Raw genomic sequence first — 19,084 nt, 5'->3', positions numbered from 1 at the left:
GGAACTATATATATTAATAGTTTATATGTCCTCAATTACAAACTCATACCTATTGGATTTCAAAATATTAAAACAAACAAACCCCCCAAAATGTTATTCTTCATAACTAAGAAGGACAAATTGAAATATTGGAATCCAAGTAAGTTTTAAACTATTTTCTTCTGTTTATGTTTATTTTGAATCTGAAAGACTAATCTACCTTTTTACTCTCATTTATGTACTTTTAAATACAAATACATACATGAATAGTACATATGCATATATAATTTAAAAGTTGCTTTGGAGGAAAAATAGTATTGCTAATTAATGCTACATTTATGGAAGAACCATTTTAACAAAGATCATTTTCTAAAACTTTTGCTTGTTTTGCTTTGTTTATTTAGCCAAAGTAAAAGCATATCATAAAATAAGTAGTATTAAATTCTAGCCCAATTGCTTAATTTTTAATCAAATTTATTTAGCACCTAAATATTAGTGAATTCATAGAAAAGGCCAACCTGTACAATTTAGCAAAAATTTTCAGTGCTAATGAATTGTTAACATAGATCAAGTTGTATTAATATTGTTTTTATATTCTAAATATTTGGTTTCCCTTAGTTCTTTGCTAGCTAGCATGAATAATAGGTACTTGAAGAGCTATCATATAAAAATTTGTGGAATTTGCTCTTCCATAACAATTATATAATAATTATTATTCATATGAAACTAGTCAAAATAAAATAAAACTTTCAAGTATACATACCAGTTTATGACCATAGGTAGGCATGTTTTATGTTTACATTGTTTTATTGTATTTTTATAATGAGGAACTTTATGTGAGTGACATAGTTTGTAGTATGCATACCTCTTTTAAACCAAAAAGAAAAAGAAATAATTTAGGTCTTTCTGAAAACTTCAGTGGTTTTAATATTGCAGTTATTTTATTGTATGTGAAACAATTCTGCAAACTTTTACAAGGTATGTCTTCCTATGCAAAAATAATTATGTGCAGACAACTCTTTCAGGAGCAAGTAATAAGACAAGCAGAAACCATCAAGTTTAACTCATTTGCATATTTGAGGTGATTATTCCCATAGCATAGTACCTGTTGTCGATTTATTTTCTAACTTTTTCATAAACTTTGGTGTTGGCTTTCTCCATAGCACCAGAAAAGGAAAACATGTCATAGGCGACAACTTCACATACACATTTTTAAAGCAAGATCTTGCATAAGGATATTAGTATTCTGTGTGTATTTATTACATCGAGGGGAACAGACAAAACTACAGAATATGTTTGTATTTTTGCATGTTTGTGTAAGAGGTCAGCATCAGGTGTCTGTCTTCCCTCCACCTTGTTTTCTGAGACACTATCTCTCATTGTAGCTAGAGCTCTCTGATACGGTTAACCTAACAGAAAAATGATGTGTAAAGGTCAAGGCCTAGACTCTCTCTACCTAACTATAGGTGTGTACTCCTTTGTCCATAAGCAACTTAGATAAATCTCCAGCCCCTACATTTTCCTTTATTTTGTTCCTAAAATTACTGTTCTCTTAGACTTATAAACTACTCTGTTCCATTTCTGTGCCATGTGCAAGAAATCCCATTCAACGTATGCACACATCTCTAAGCCTGTGTTTCTTATATCTCAATGGAGACAACTAAACCCATCTATCCACACAGACTGGGCTCTTCAAATCTCTGCCACATATTTTCTTCAGAAATTCAAAACTTCACTATGACTTATGAAACTTAGTCCAACATCCTTCACCCAAAACAACTCCTGCGTTCCTGTAAATATCATTCACCTCAGAGGTTAGTTGCATCTTTCTTATAAAAAATAGCGACTACTCTTCAGTTTAACATCAGAAAAACTTGGAAGAGGTAGCAAAAACAGCTGGAACTGGCAGAGAATTGTGATGAAACTGTCTTCTTGACATGATGTGGTTGTTGCAGCCATAAACTCACTGCCGTTTTGGTTATCTGCATAAGACTGGATAAGTCACCATACTATCATGTATGCTGGGAGTGGGCTCATAAGGACCCATCCATCTCTGCAGAATTAGGAGCAGTTGTTGGGAGCTAGAGAAATGGGTGTCATTTTCTGCATTGCTAGAACCTTGATAATTACTCATGTTTTGGAAAATAATTTCCTCCACTCATGCACCTGTAAGCTACCAGAATTAAACTCAGTGAGTCAAAAAAAGAGAGATCAGAGAATAAGGTACCTTATTGGGATGAAGAATTATTCCAGAAGTCATGAGTAAAATGCCTTTTTTAATTGGATTACCAAAGTCTGACAAATAATACTAATTGGAATCTGTTTATAATTGCATTAGTTTTCAAGCTAATTAAAGGATGAGATTTTCAAAATATTGAATACCATGTATCAATTAATATTAAGATACTTTAATTTATTTTTGTTTTGTTAGTTTTAAAATAATGTTTGAAGCTTGGTTTAAGTTTTTGTACATCCTCCTTTTGTGTTTTCTAAAACTTTATTAATCAAATGAGTGTTTCACTAAATGATTAATTTGATATGTAGTCATCATATTAAACATTTCTATTAATTCCTGCCATCATATTTAAATTATGTAATAAAAATAAATCATTCTTTTTTATTATGTGGGAGCAAGATTATTTTTGAGGTAAAACTTCCATTATATTGCTGATCTGGGGAAGTTTTGATCAAATGTCAACATCATCTCTTCCTTATTCTTATTTTTTTTTGTAAGAAAATGCATACAAGTTTGAAAATTTCAAGTACAGTCACTAATCAATCAAAGGGTTTGTACTAAAATAAATTATTACATATTATGTATCTCAAATTATTATATATTATATATCTCGAATTGTCACAACTACTCAATTAAAATGAGCATGCTAATTTTTGTTCCCCTAAGCCAGTGGGAGTGGGTTTATTTTTATTAAATTGTTTCCATTACTGAAATAGAATCAGGTAACACCACTGTTTTTTCCTCGCATAGCCTTCAGAAGGAAAACCAAGGTTATAAATAGATCACTGTGTCTCCTATTGTTATCTGACCTTTTCTTACTTACTTCTATTTTGTAATGACTTAGTATTTTCCTATTTTGTGTGTGAGTTTTTACTGCATGGAAGCATGTGCCTCACATGTAGGTAGTACACACAGAGAACCCAAATGACAATCACATCCTCTAGAGCTTGAGTTTCAGCCTGTTGAGAGCCACTGTGTGGGTGCTGGCGCTGAACCTGCATCCTGTGGAAGGCAAGTGCGTGCCCTCAGTGTGAGCCATCAATCACCTCTCCAACCTCATGCTCCTTTCTCTCTAATAGTAAGGTTTATCCATAAAAGTGTACCTTCAGCCTGGCGCGGTGGCACAGACCTGTAATCCCAGCAATCTGAGAGGCAGAGGCAGGTGGATCTCTGTGAGTTCAAGGCCTGGTCTGCAAAAAGACTCCAGGACAGCCAAGACTTGTTACACAGAGAAACCGTTACTCAGAAAAAAATTCAATGTTCATAATTTTGATAAACCTTGCTTATATAAATGATCAATCATAGTATTTTTCTCTGTCTCTTGTTTTACTAAGTGTTTACTTCTGGGAAATCGGTGTTCGTGCGTACATATGTGTGGCAGGATGTTTGAGTACTCTTTTTTATTAATTATTAATTTTTATTTTTTATATTAATCACAGGTTATTTAATTTGTATCCCAGCCAGAGCTCCCTCCCTCATTGCCTCCCAATCCGACCATTCCTCCCTCATCTCCTCCCTGTCCCTTTCCAAGTCCACTGATAGGGGGGGACCTCCTCCCCTTCCATCTGACCCTAGCTTATCAGATATCTTCAGAACTGGCTGCCATGTCCTCCTCTGTGGCCTAGGAAGGGTGTTCCTCCCTCGGGATACTCGGAAGCACTAATTTACTCTTCTAGACATAGGGCGCCTGCAGAGGAGAATTTTACTCAGTAGTATCCTGTGTAGAAAACACATTACTTTCTTTTCAGTGGAAACATTTCATGAATGGCTAGTGACTGAGTGGAATATATTGTTTTGTTTCTTGTCACTTTTACTTACTCAGTGCCTGGTTTCAAACTATTTATTAATGAATCAATGTGTTCCTCATTGTCATCTAAATCCAAATAACTGTATTCATGAAGTTTCTTAACTGGCTTGTTATATATCTTGAGGGAGAGTTGTGTCTCTGAGTTAATTCTCCAAACACACTAATACAAAAATATTATTTAATATTTGGCAAAGAATATTAATAATTTCCCCCAAGATACAGTATGAGTAATGTGATATATTGGGCAATATTTAAATATACTTCCTGAGAACATTATAAAGGTCACATATTTATCTCTTTTCCAATTTTTTTGAAAACCATTATATTTGCATTATAAATAATAAAAAACTTTAAATTTTTAATAAACTATAATCTAAACACATTTGTATGAATAAAATTATAATTTTAAATACACTATTCTTGTAACAATTGTAATAAGCTGTGTAAGATGGGTCCTGAGAAGATAAATCCACATTAAACTGAAGCATCATAAAAAATGCATAGGCAAATGCAATAGGAAAAACAATTACTCTGGATAATTTTACATGGGGTATAAAGGAACAAAGATACATCAAGTTCCTATATTACATTACCTTAATTGTTATTTAAACTTTAAGAAGATGATTGATCAGTCTTATTGCTTTTCAAATAAAATAGATATATAAATAATATTTTCTAAGTACTTGACATTTGATTTATAAGTTAATCTGTATTCACAAAATGTATTGTCTACTTATGGTTCTATTCCAGGCTAGATTACTGAGACTTTAATTGTATAAAGCTGGAAAATATTGAATTTACATACACATTAGCACATACACATCCAAATAAGACCCCGACTATCAAACTGAAATCAACTGCACATGACCCCCAAGCACAGCCAAAATTACATAGGAAATAACATGCTATTTTCCAAGGCACATATGACATTATAAATTTTTGTAACACTTATTTTTTAACTTTGCAGTTAATAATAATAGTAATGGTATTATATATTATGTTTCTTAATGATTTGACAACCATTATTACATTTCACCAGCATAGAATTACTACTTACTTTTGTATTGTTTGATTATAATACTTTTGTGATAACATTTAAATTAGTCATGTATGACAACATAAATAAAATAATAATTTCAAAGGGAAAGTAAATGGTCCTGGACATTCTTATGCAAATTTTTTATGGATTTCTGTGCTTAGTTCTTTTAAGTATATTCTAGGAATAAAAATTAAGACCCAGAGTACTTATATATTTATATATTTTAAAACTTAAAAAAACTTTTCAATAGTTTTCTAAACATATCTTTCACAAACATGTTGATATATAGAATATAAACATATACACTTTGTATATATAAATAAATACAAATATAAAAATATCATTAGCACAAACTGAGATTCTTCTTACATACTATTCTCTCATATCTACCCATTGAAAAATTGTTATTCAAAGACATATTAACAGCTTGGTAGCTTTTCCTTCCAGACAGTTACTACTAATGTAGATAAAAATACTGCCACTACCACAATCATCATTCATGTACTCAGTGTTTATAAAATTGTAATTTTTTTGTAATGTCAATTAAACTTGAAATTCCATTTCCAGCAATATAAAAAAACAATCCAAAATTCAGATGAAAACATAAGGGGTCCTTATAACCAGGGCAATGCTCATCATAAAGAGTGTTTCTGGACTAATGTTATACTTGATTTCCAGTTGTAACGTAGAACCTTAGTAACAAGAACAAAATGCTATACCGGCACTGAAACACACACACAGATCAATGGAACAGAATAGCAGACGCAACTATAAACTCATGCAACTACAGCAATTTGGTTTTTTACAAAGATTCCTAAAACATACTTTGGAATAAAGACAACATCTTAAACAAATGGTACTGGAAAAATTGGATATCCACAAACAGAAGAAAACAACTAGATCTTTCTCTCTCAGTGTTGACAAAAATCAAGGTCAAATGGATCAAGGATATCAACATGAAACCTAGAACTGCTGTAAGAAAATGTAATGAATATATTACAAAATGTAAGAATGGATAAGAGTGTTCCAGAACACCTTATAGCTTAGAAAGCCCAGCAATACATAAATGTGAACTTCTAAAGTTTCTGTACATCAAAGTAAATTTCTGTGAAGCGTAAAAGGTAGTCTATACAGTATGAGAATGTACTTCCCTCCTATATATTTGATGCAAGATTAATATTTATAAAACACAAATAGCTAAAATGCCAGACATCAAGAAAACAACTTAATAAAAAACTGGGATCTGGAAATGAATTGAGAGTTCAAGAAATATCAATGACTAATAAACTCTTTAAAGTGTTCAGGATACTTAACTACCAGGAAAGTGCAAGTTAAAACTACCTTTATATTCCATCTTCTTCAAGTCAGAATGGCCATTATTAAAAAATGTAAAATACAATGACAGTTGATGTTAGGTTGTGGAGAAAAGAAAATACTTACTGCTGGTCGGAGTTAGATTGGTACAACCACTTTGAATCTCAGTGTAACAGTTCTTCAAAAAACAGGAAATAGAATTAACATTAGATTCAGGCATATTACTCCTGACTACATACCTAAAGGAGAACATGTCCTTCTTGAAAAGATATTTGTTCATACATGATCACCAATGTTGTATTTATAATAGCTAGAAAATAGAATCAGTCTAAATGTCCATCAGTAGATGTATACACAATGAAACAGTGGTATATAAACATAATGGAATTCTATGCAACTGAAAAAATAAAACAAAACAAAACTGGGAACTGGAGAGGTGTCTCAGCAATTAAGAGCACCTTTTGCTCTTACAGAGGACTTTGGTTTGATCCTTAGCAAGCACACGGTAGCTTAAAACTACCCATAAAACCACACACACACACACAAAGCAGACACATGCCTAAGAAAATAAATAAATTCATTTTTTCTTTTAATTTTTCAAATCTTAGGTAAAGCCAAAAATACATACAGTTGACTGTGGTAACCCAGTCACACACAGAGAGAAAAACAGCATGTAATCTCTGTCATATCTAACTTCATCAGGTTTGTTCATTAAACTCAGAACACCTGTAGAAGTCAGGGAACTAGAAGTACATTGTGGGAGACATCTTAAGGAAGAGGGTGGTGAAACACATGTTATGAAAGAAGAGAGGGAATAACAGTGACAGGTGAGTTCAGGTAGGATGGGAGTGGGGAGTAGGGAAAATGGGCAAGTTGAGAGAGTTAATCAAAGATCTTTGAAAAAGCCATATGGAGAACCACTACTTTGTACAGAGGGAACAGAAAGAATGCTAATAGTTGAAAAATAGGCACAGGTATGTAAAATGTTGTCTTTTGGGTATGCTGTACAAATTATAATTATGATCTCATCACGGTTGCAGTTACCTGCTCTGGACTTGGTGAAGACTAAGAATATCCCGTGCCCATGGACTGGTAGGATTAATGTAGTGAAAATGGCCATCCTGCCAAAAGCAATCTACAGATTCAACACAATTCCTATCAAAATACCAACACAATTCTTTACAGACCTTCAAAGAAAGATTCTCAGCTTCATATGGAGAAGCAAGAAAACCAAAATTTCCAAAACGATCCTGTACAACAATAGATCGTCTGGAGGTGTCTCCATCCCTGATCTCAAGCTGTATTACAGAGCAATAGTAATAAAAACCATCTGGTATCAGCATAGAAACAGAAAGGAGGATGAATAGAACTGAATAGAAGACCCAGAAACGAACCCATATACCTATAAATACTTGATTTTTTACAAAGAAGCCAAAACCATTCAATGGAATAAAAGACAGCATCTTCAACAAATAGTCCTGGTCCAACTGGATGTATACATGAAGAAAAAATGAAAATAGGTCCATATTTATCACCCTGCACAAAACTAAAGTTCAAGTGGATCAAAGACCTCAACATAAAACCAAGTACTCTAAATCAGTTAGAAGAAAAAGTGGGGGAGAGCCTCGAACTCATTGGCACAGGAGACAACTTCCTGAACAGAGCACCAACAGCACAGGTTCTAAGAGCAACAATCAATAAATGGTACCTCATGAAACTGAAAAGCTTCTGTAAAGCAAAAGACACTGTTGTCAGAACAAAACAACAGCCTACAGACTGGGAAAGGATCTTCACCAACCTTATATCTGACAGAGGGTTGATATCCAGAATATATAAAGAACTCAAGAAGTTAAAAAGCAATAAATCAAGCAATCCAATAAAAATGGGGTATAGAGCTAAACAGAGAATTCCCTATAGAATATATAATGGTAGAGAAACACTTAAAGAGATGCTCAGCATCCTTAGCTATCAGAGAGATGCAAATCAAAACAACCCTGAGATTTCACCTTATACCCACCAAAATGGCTAAAATAAAAAACTCAAATTACAACACATGGTGGAGAGGTTGTGGAGAAAGGGTGCCCCTTATAGCTTGGAATTTTGGTTACTTTATTGGTTTTTTGTTTTTTTTTCAGCTGATAAAAATTTTCAGCAAAATGTGTTTGTGTTTTTTAATTTTTTATTTAACTTTTATTAATTACACTTTATTCATTTTGTATCCCCCAATAAGCCCCTCTGTCCTCCCCTCCCGGTCCAACCCTCCCCCCCTTTCTGCATGCATGCCTCTCCCAAGTCCACTGGTAGGGGAGGTCCTCCTCTCCTTCTTTCTGATCTTAGTCTATCAGTTCTCATCAGAAGTGGCTGCATTGTCAGGGTTCTAGGTTATCTCCATGAATAGTCCTTGGTTGGAGTATGAGTGTTTTTATTGGTTTATTATTTATTACAATTTATGCACTTTGTATCCTGGCTGTAGCTCCTTCCCTCATCTCCTCCTAATTCCCCCTCTCTCCCACTTCTCTCCCTGTACTCCTCTCTACCCTATTCCCTTCCAACTCCCTAACACTAGCTGAGGAAGTAAGAAGGTAAAAGGGCAAAGGGGCATAGCAACCTTTAGACTACTTCTTGTTGATTAGGGGCGTTGAGTTTCTTGGGTTAAGTCCACTCTTGGTCCACAGGGTATCCCCAAATGGTAATACAGCAAACTGCAAACAATCCAGCAAACCAGCAACCCAATAACAGCAAAATAGCATTAGGCAGCAGCAGCAGAGGCAGCTTCAAGGGGAGCAGCAGCCACCAGAGACCCTCTTGGGACTCCCCATTTACACCTACCCTCTCAAGAGTCCCCAGAATTCCAAGCAGAAACTATCTGAAGCTGGCAAAAAATATTCCCATTGTTGTGCATAATACAAGCATAGTTAGTGGCTCTGAACAATCTGAAACAGGCCCGTATCCCAAAAATAGGATAAAAACAAAAACATATGTACATAACATAACTGGGTTTATAAAGAACCTAAACCACTACAGACATGCCTCTTCAACATCCTTGTTCCAGTTATTCAGTACATGTATTGTAAGTGAAAGGACTCTTCGAGCATATTTTAGCCCAGATTTAACACTAAGGAAGCCCCATATGGTGCTCTTAATGGCTTTACTAATTTCCATGTCAACAGACATTGTGAAAGGTTTCTCTTTGGTCTGCACACTCTCAGAACAATGTTATGTGTTGGCCCGAAGTGGAAGTTTCTGGACTCAGTTTGGTCATGTGATGTCTTGCTGCAAGCTGGGCATGTGATGTTTTCCCCAGGTTGGCTACTGAAAGTGCATGTGATGTTTTGTTCTATCATGTGAGGGGCATGACTTTGGCACACTAAGAACATCCCTGGGTGGATTTTGAGGATAGGACACATATAGAGGCCCAGGCAGAGTGAGACATTGCTTTTTGGACTGACATTGCTACCTTGATCTCTGTGCTTCAACACTTTACTTCAAAGAGAGAAACATTCCAGAGAACTTCTTCAATCAATCCAACTTGGTCTTGTGGATTTTGCTGACTTCGTGTTGGCCTTTGGACTAGACTGCTGGTATCCTGACAACTAGTCTGACAATCCCCTAAAGACCCATAGACCCTGATCAGCAGAAAGTATATAAAAGTGAACTACAGCCCTTTCCTTATTAACCTCCTACATAAGATGGAGGGAGGTTGTTGAAAGGGAGGAAAAGGTGCTTAAGAACCCTACATAAATTAGGTTTGGTGAAACATCTAAGCCTATATTGGCCATTCTTACAGGGGAGGTGATATAACATTGTGGTTTTATTATTGGCATGATCCTGATGATTAGGAATGGTGGCAGTTTTTGTCACCTCTTTGTGTGTGATAACATGCAAAACAACAGAAGTGTCTTTGCCTTTCCTGTTATACTCATACACATGAAACAACCTCCTAGTCTGTGTAATGATGCAACAACCTTTCTAAACTTACATATCAAATATTTAAGAAATAATTTTGTTCTTTCTCGTATCAGCATTTCCCCAGTCAAATAGAAATAATTATATCTGTCTCATGGCATACTTGTAAATATGACATGGTATAACACTTTGCCAAACATATAATTTGCATCAGAACTTAATAAATGATAATTACCCCTCACCATTTCCTTCTCCTTCATCTGTTTCTCCCATAAACATTCATAAAAACACATATGCTATATTCATAAATACTTTGACAGATTTTTAGTATTTCCTCAAGTTATATGCATTTTTTATATTTTCTTTCAGAAACACAGAATATTTTTATTAAGAAAAAGGCATAGTTCCTTAAGCTTTAAGTGAAGTATATCAGATTTTCTAGTTTTTCCAATGTTTACACTGAAAGGATAATATTTTGTAATAATTCATTATTTAAAAAAATGTAAATAGTAATGTTTGTCTTCTTCTTAGCACAGCTATATCCCGTCATTGTACGTGAAGGGATATAACTTAATGCAACAATAATTGTACAATACGGGTGTCACTGTCCAGATTTCAGAGTGAAACATAACTAAGAGTTGTTAACCTCATGTTTACACAGATAGAATATGCCTTTTATTTTTCATGTTTCTGTCTCCAGACTCATTACATGTTTCATTATTCTTGATATTTTTTTGTTTCAATCAAATCAACATTGCAGCAAGGATAAAATGTTATAGGAGATTGAGTCCTAGTTTTTAATCCTTCCTCTTATTCTGACATTTTGAACATAAGAATGCCTACTTAACTGAAAACAGAATCACTACAGACAAGGTTAAATAGCTGTAACTCTTCCCTAAAAATACAAATACATTAAAACCTTGCGCTTGCTAGTGATACAAGCTAGAGTTACTGGAGAGAAGGGACCCTCAACTTGGAAAACACCTCTGAGTATTTGGAGTATTTGGCTGTGGTCAAGCCTGTAGAACATTTTCTTAAATATTTCTTGAGGGGAGAGGGCCCAGCCCACTCTGAGCAAGGCTAGCCCTGACTGAGTAGTCCTGGACTGCATAAGTCAGCAGGCTGCATAAGCCATGATGCCTAAGCAAGTTATCAGTACCTCTTCATGGCGTCTCCATAAGCTCCTGCCTCCAGGCTTCTACCCTGTTTGAGTTCCTGTTCTGATATCCTTCAATACCAGACTACAATGTAGGAGCGTAAGCCAAATATACTCTTTCCTCTGCAGTTTATCTTTGGTTGTAGTGTTTCATCACAGCAATAGTAACCCTGACTAGGTCAGCCGAGAAAAGGAAAACAAACATAAAACTCTCATATGCAACCAGGACTTCTTAAATGATAGCAAACTTATTTTGAATATTCTTTTTTAAATTTCTATTTTTTATACTAATCACAATTTATTTATTTTGGGTCCCAGCTGTAGCCCCCTCTCTCATTCCCTCCCAATCTCACCCTCCCTCCTGAATTCCCTCCCTGCCCCTCTCTAAGTCCACTGACAGGGGAGGTCCTATGGTGGCCAGTCCTGATGAGACCTGATAAACTAGGGTCAGACAGAAGGGGAGGAGGAGAGTAAACTTTTAAATGCCAACTAATTTTTAAGACCTGAAAGCATCTTGGAAAACTAGTAATGTCTTTCTAAAAACAGCCATGACTGTCCCATTTGGTAGCAAAGTATCGATTTAAGTGATCAAGAACAAGAAATAGCACCTTTAAGCCCCTCAAAACTTACGTTTAGCTTATTCTACCAAACATTAGGACTTCTTCTGAGAAAATATAGGCGGTTTATGTCTGTGTTGCATTTAGAGAAAGAAAATCGTTAGATCTCTATGCCTAGGCAAGGTGCCAACTGTGTATCTTCAGGAGGGGAAAAGATCACCCTCTTGGCTGCAGTTCTAGTTCAACTGCATAAACTTTATCTGCGTGTTCATTGTTGACATTATGGTTATCACCTCACTTAATTTCATACAGTACTTCTTAAAGAGAGTCCCATCAATTTATGTAAGAAAACTGCAACCTTTGCAAGGAGAGTTCACTTACTCGGGGCCACAGAATTTTAATAGTGTTTAAATTCAACCTGCTGCCCTGTTGGTCACAATGTGAACCCATCGTGCAGAAACTGTTATGAACATACACAGGGGTGAAACGCAGTTTGATTTCCACAGGATGAACAATAGTGAAGACTTCAATTTAGGTAGTTTAAGGTAAAGAATCTACAACTAGAAGAATGATCAAATAACAGGAGGATAGAAAACCAACCTATAAATGTTACCTAGTTAGCTATTAGTACAGGCAAAGGGGCTTAGTTCTGCTTTCTACTATCTGTAGTCAGAGTCAAATGGACGCAACAGAAGTTTCAGGCCAATGAGCAAATAACTGGGGTATTTAAACTCTGTCTCCCCACATACTGTTGAGCTCCATTTTAGGAAGTATTTAAACATTGCCATCGTTGATTGATACAGAGACTATAATGTCGTCCTCCACCAGTTAGAGCAAATGTGCCATCAAGGAGGGCTGGTAGTGAAATGTATGACTGTACCATAAAACACTGCACAAGAGATATGGAAAAATATTACATTGCAGGCTACAGGGCCTTCATTCAATACCATAAACATGGTGACTTTGTGGGAATAAGGTGACATCTGTAGTGGAAATAGGGTGGGGAAGAAAAGGAGACAGGAAGAAAAATACAGTCTGTAATCTTAGGAATAACTGGGGACTATTTATGAATTCCACTGCAAATATGACTACGTCATATAGCTAATTATTCAGTGGCCTAAAAATATTTTTATATAGAAGCTAAAATAATAGTTACTAATGGAACATGGCAAATAATACCTTGGAAGGTCCCTGTTGCAGATAGGTTGATTCATTCACAGGCACTGCGCACATGAAGTGTCACAAAAGAGCATCAGAACCCTTGAACTAAAGCTAAAATTTTTAAAGCTCTTTCTTATTAGTTCACTTTAGTATAACATACTTTTAATGGGTAACTTATGTGCTCCAAACATTGTTTTATTCGGTAGGGTATGGAACACACATCCCCAATGCTGTTTTCAGCTGCGTCCCTTTGAATTTTATTTCCACTCTCTTTGCCTCCATCTCACCTTTCTTTTACTACTCATACAGTAACTGTAGGTTCTGAGACACTGTGTGGTGTTAAGATCCATGCTCGGGTCCTCTGCCAGAGTAGTAAGTACACTTGGCTCCAGAATCATTTTTCCACCCCTTTCTTTGAACATTTATTATTGGCTTTATTTTATAAGAACTAATGTGTTTCCAAATTCATAATCTTTTTAACCACGGGAGAAAAATCCTGTTCTTATTCTCTTCTTTCCTTTCAAAATTACCCAAAGTGAAAAAGGATATGTTATTACCTTAACAGAAAAGGCATTCTCTACAGACCATATAGACTGTTCGTCACAAGAGAATGTCCTGTCTTCCATTCTTCTAGAAGAGTGATGTTTGACAAATCAAGAATGTCATGGTCTTTCAACATTAGTCTCTGCTAATAAGTTCTATAACTTTCAAGGGTACTGTAAGAGCAGCCTGTGACAACATTCTGTGCCAAGAGAAAAACATAATAAGGAATATTACATAATAGTATGGAATATTATGGAATACTACAGAATAGGGGTCTATATGATTTTCCTTTATGCACGAAGAGCAAAGGATCTCTAGTTTGCAATTATGTTAGTTTCATGCTTATGCTAGCACAGTGAATAGACAAAAAATAAGAACCTCAGACAACACAGTCTCCCTTTTCTGCTATACTGATATTATAATATCTTAAAAAAAAGGAGAATGAGAGGAAATAAAGGAATAAAGGAAACAGAAGATAGATAGATAGATAGATAGATAGATAGATAGATAGAGAGATAGATAGATAGATAGATAGATAGATAGATAGATAAAACCTTCTATAAAAAGAGGCTAATTCATTCAGGGCCATTATAAATTCATAACTAATTAAAGGTTAAACACCAATTAGTATGAAAGATAATTATTCATCTTTGGCAACCAGACAATGTGTACCTTTTGGGAAGAAAGAATGAGTAATTTCTTGTTATTGATGAATGGAATCACTAAGTCAGGAGCCTGAAGCTGTAACTTTAAAGAGACATATCATTGGAGTCCAAGGTTGAGTGAAATATTTCACTTTCATTGAGGACAAATGAGCTGATACATTTGCAAGAGTATATGTTCGCAATGATTGTTACTACAGTTCAGGACACTTTGTAATTTATAATGAAGCTCTCCAAATTGGATGAAATAAAAAAATAAAGCAGCAATACCGCCTTAATTTCAGTCTTTACTGAAATTGCATAGCCTGTCACACATAGTGTAGTCATTACATGTTGGGTGCATAAGTAGATACCTGATATAAGATTAAAGAGTTTTAATAATGATGCCTGCATGCTGAATTTGGGAGAAAGTATAACAAAATGGCAAAGCATGAAAATATGTTCACTGATATTCCTGCAACAGGCAGTAGTAGGTAATGCTCTAGTAATAATCACCAGAAATATACACCTTTATTCCAGGACAAACTTTGAGCCATTCAAGAAAGAGCAAAGGAAAAACCAGTTGCCATTAACTGTTATTTTAAAACTGGAAGTATGGTTTAGGTTGAAGAGATTAAGTTTCTGTGTGTGATCCAATTCTGTTTTCTATAATTTTTAAATATTTTTATGATTGGTGAATAAACACTCAAGAAGTGTCTGACAATTATTAATTTACCTCAACATTTTTATAGACATTGAGTATTAGTATCTACAGAGCAGATGCATACTTGCTCTTTGTATTAGTTCGTCTTAGTATAACATACATTTAATTGGTAATTTACATGTTCCAAACATTGTTTTATGTGCTAGAGTATAGAACACATATCCCAATGCTGTTTTCAACTGTGTCCCTTTGAATTTTATCTCTCCTCTCTTTGTCTCCATCTCAACTTTGTTTTACTGCCCATACACAGTTAATGAAAACACCTAGCTTTGGTGTTTCTATGAAGAATAGGAAGTTTAAAATATATGAAAATTAGTTGGCAAAAATGAGAAAGTATGACATCTGTGGGTGCCAATCTTTAGTTAACATTTTCTCTGGCAAAGACAAAAAAGTGTTCAGTGGATGTATGAGGGACCTGACATTCAGAACATTGTGATCAGCCCTGACACACTGCTGACATGTCTGCAAAGAAAACTGCAAAGGAACAGAAAGAAGCCAATCTTCTACTGTTGCGAATTAGGGATCATGTCTATATTTAAGCCATTTCCCTAATGAACAGGTAACAAAGTAACTATTTCTAAAAAGGGTCTAATTTTCTTAAACTTTAAGAGAAAAACAAAACAAAAGCAACAACAACAACAACAAAACCAGAACAAAACAAAGTCTCTTCAGTCATTAGGGTAAAGGAAGAAAGAATAGAAAGACCACTGTTTCAATCTTTGATGGCTAGTGATGACCAATTCCTGCAGTGCACCAGGAACTGTGGCAACTGTGGCCTGCTTTAATTCACTGGCTTCGCCCTGTGATCCTAAGTTAAATGGTATACTCAATAGACGCATAAATAGCACCTTAGAAAAACCTTGAAAAGACATGACCTTCTACGAGTGGAGACAAAACCATTCAGCGCCACAATAAATTCATAAGTAATTAATTGGGAAAAGTATCCCCAGAGTTGTCTGTTAATATTTATGATCTTACCCAGAGCATAGTACTGCACTATATACTACCAGCCAAAAATCCATGTGAAAATAATACTGGAAAACCAGAGACAATGTCAGCAAAGGCACTCAGTGCATTTTCTTGGGAAGTGATACTTAACATTGTTACTATAGAAATGACCTACAGTTGCAAAGTGTAAATAAAATTTAGCAGAAAAACAGACCTTTTTAAACCTTAAATTTAGGAGAATATTTATACATTTCACAGGAACATTCTAGCTGGGCATATGGAAGGTAAAATAATCTGATCTGATTCCCAATTTATACCAAACAAATAGAGTCTTTACTTAGCAGTGATTCTCCACCTGTGGATGATGAGCCCCAAAGTCCATAGGAAAACACAGATATTTACATTATGATTTATAACAGTAGCAAAATTACAGTTGTAAGGTAGCAATAAAAATAATTTTATGGTTTGGGTTCACCACAGCATGAGGAACTTTATTAAATGGTTACAGCTTTAGGAGAATTAAGAACCCCTGGTCTACAGAATATTGTTTACAATACAGTTTGGACATAGTTACAAAATTTCTATCCCTAAAAGCTTTATTCTAGTCATGGAAAGATAAACATCCTCATTAGCTTATATTATTTTTTTGATATTTTAGTAACTGTAGTCCTTTCTTCCCCTAATGGAAGCATAAATCATCAAAGCAATGAGTACACTAATTTATTTTTCTGGGGTTTAATATGGATTAAAATATTAGAGAGATTTACTTCTAAGATTTAATGTTTATTTTATTTTATTTCTTATGTGTATACACAGGATACTGTCTGTTTGGATTTGTGAATGTGAGTGCAGTTCCCACTGAGGCCAGCAGAGGGCTATGTAACACCCAGTGTTGGAATTACGTAGGGCTGGTTGTGAGCTGATCCACCTGGGTTCTGGAAACTGAAATGGAGCAATGGAAATGCAGCAAGCATTCTGAACCTCTTGCCCAAAGGGCTACTCTTATTTAAATTCATATTTTTATGGATTTCCTCAAGTCTTAATTTTATTTTATAGCTTATACCGATTACCAAAATTTGCATGTTTTTTACCTGGGAAGATGCTGCAGTGGGGAAATTACTTACTTCATAAACACGAAGACCTCACTAAGGTCAGATCCCTTAAAACAACATAAAGACAGTAGCAGTAGAAAACATGGGGATATAGGAACAGTCACATGCCCATATAATAATTAAGATGAGCGTCAAAGACAGAGAAACACAGGAACCTTGCAGGCTAAAAGCCTGGACTATGCAGTGGTGAATAAGATATCCGAGGCCAGAGATTAAACTATGAAATCAATATGTGTGAAATGGCACAGGTATGCATGCACTCACACAGAAATGTACAAACACAAAACACAAATATTAAAAATAATGGTTCTTAAAGACAATAAAATGTATAAAACAATAAGAGCTAATAATTTAATTTTTGATGTATACTTCTCACATGTATTTGTATAGACTACCATATTGCATTGTTAAACAGTATCAAATGCCTCCAGTTAATACAACATGATAAAACATCACCTTCTTCTCTTAGGTTTTGGATAGTTTGATGTGGTAGATATATGATCCTAGATGAAAGTAACACATGCTTAATTCTAGTATGGCAGTTGTATGTTTCTGAAAACTATTACTAACTTAGTTTCTATAAAACAATAGCAATAATTGCACTTAACACCTAGAATTGTAAGAACTAACCAAGCTTTGTTAAATTAGTGTGAACTGTCTTTTAAACATTCAGAAAGGCAATGAGGACAGACATTGGAAGAGGGAGAAAACAGGCAACAGGACAGGAGCCCACCACAGAGGGCCTCTAAAAGACTCTACCTTTCAGGGTGTCAAAACATATGCTGAGACTCACAGCCAAACTTTGGGCAGAGTGCAGGGAATCTCATGAAAGAAAGGGAGATAGAAAGACCTGGAGGGAACATGAGCTTCACAAGGAGAGTAACAGAACCAAATTATCTGGGCTCAGGGGTCTTTTCTGAGACTGATATTCCAACTGAGGACCATGCATGGAGATAACCTAGAACCCCTGCACAGATGTAGCCCATGGCACCTCAGTATCCAAGAGAGTTCCCTAGTAATGGGATCAGGAGCTGTCTCTGAGATGAACTCATGGTCTGGCTCTTTGATCACCTCTCCCTGAGCAGGGAGCAGCCTTACCAGTCCACAGAGGAAGACAATGCAACCAGTTTTGATGAGAACTGATTGACTAGGGTCAGATGGAAGGGGAGGAGGACCTCCTTTACCATTGGACTGGGGGAGGGTCATAGGAGAGAGGGAGGGAGGGTGGGATTGGGAGCATATGGGGAGGGGGCTACAGCTGGGATACAAAGGGAATAAATTGTAATTACAAAAATAAAATTAAGTTAAAAACTTTCAGGAGAGCTTAACTATTGCTACCGCTTATGTGTCTCACAACTTTGGACTCCAAAATGAGTTAGAAATGGTCTCATATGTACTCTGTAACACTGCACAAATGGTTGGATGTTCTGATAAACCAAGGGATAATTGGTTCTAAGTAATTGGGTTGTCAGACCCAAACAGTATTGCATTTGACTTTGGCTTACTTTGGATGTTTGCCACTCAAGTCTGCTCCACAGTTTTCTAAAGCCTCCTCTGAGCAAACTGGAAGAAATAGCTTAGCTCTTTTCTTCACCCCTGCTCCTTTTTCATTCGATACATCCTTTCTGGTTTATGAATGCAAAGGTCGTAACACAAAATAGAATAAAGTTTTCCCGAAAGTAGGTAGATATTTTAGAAACTGATTTTTCCCCCACTTGGTCTTCAACGCGGAAGTATATTTAGAAGAAATATAAATCCTTTCTAACCCCATTCAGTCATTTGCTTACATCGTAGGTTGCAAGATTTCAAACGGCACTCTATATTTATTGAGCTCAGTCAGGCAAATGTCTATTAAAACCTCACCGAGCAACTTAGAAACTATTAAAAACCCTCCAAAGGGACGTCACTGTTAAAGTCAGTCAATAAATTAACTACTGGGTTAGGCAGGATGGAGACTCATC

Source organism: Meriones unguiculatus, chromosome 11 (assembly GCF_030254825.1).
Source record: "Meriones unguiculatus strain TT.TT164.6M chromosome 11, Bangor_MerUng_6.1, whole genome shotgun sequence".
NCBI lineage: Eukaryota > Metazoa > Chordata > Mammalia > Rodentia > Muridae > Meriones > Meriones unguiculatus.
This window is presented reverse-complemented; position numbering follows the sequence as displayed.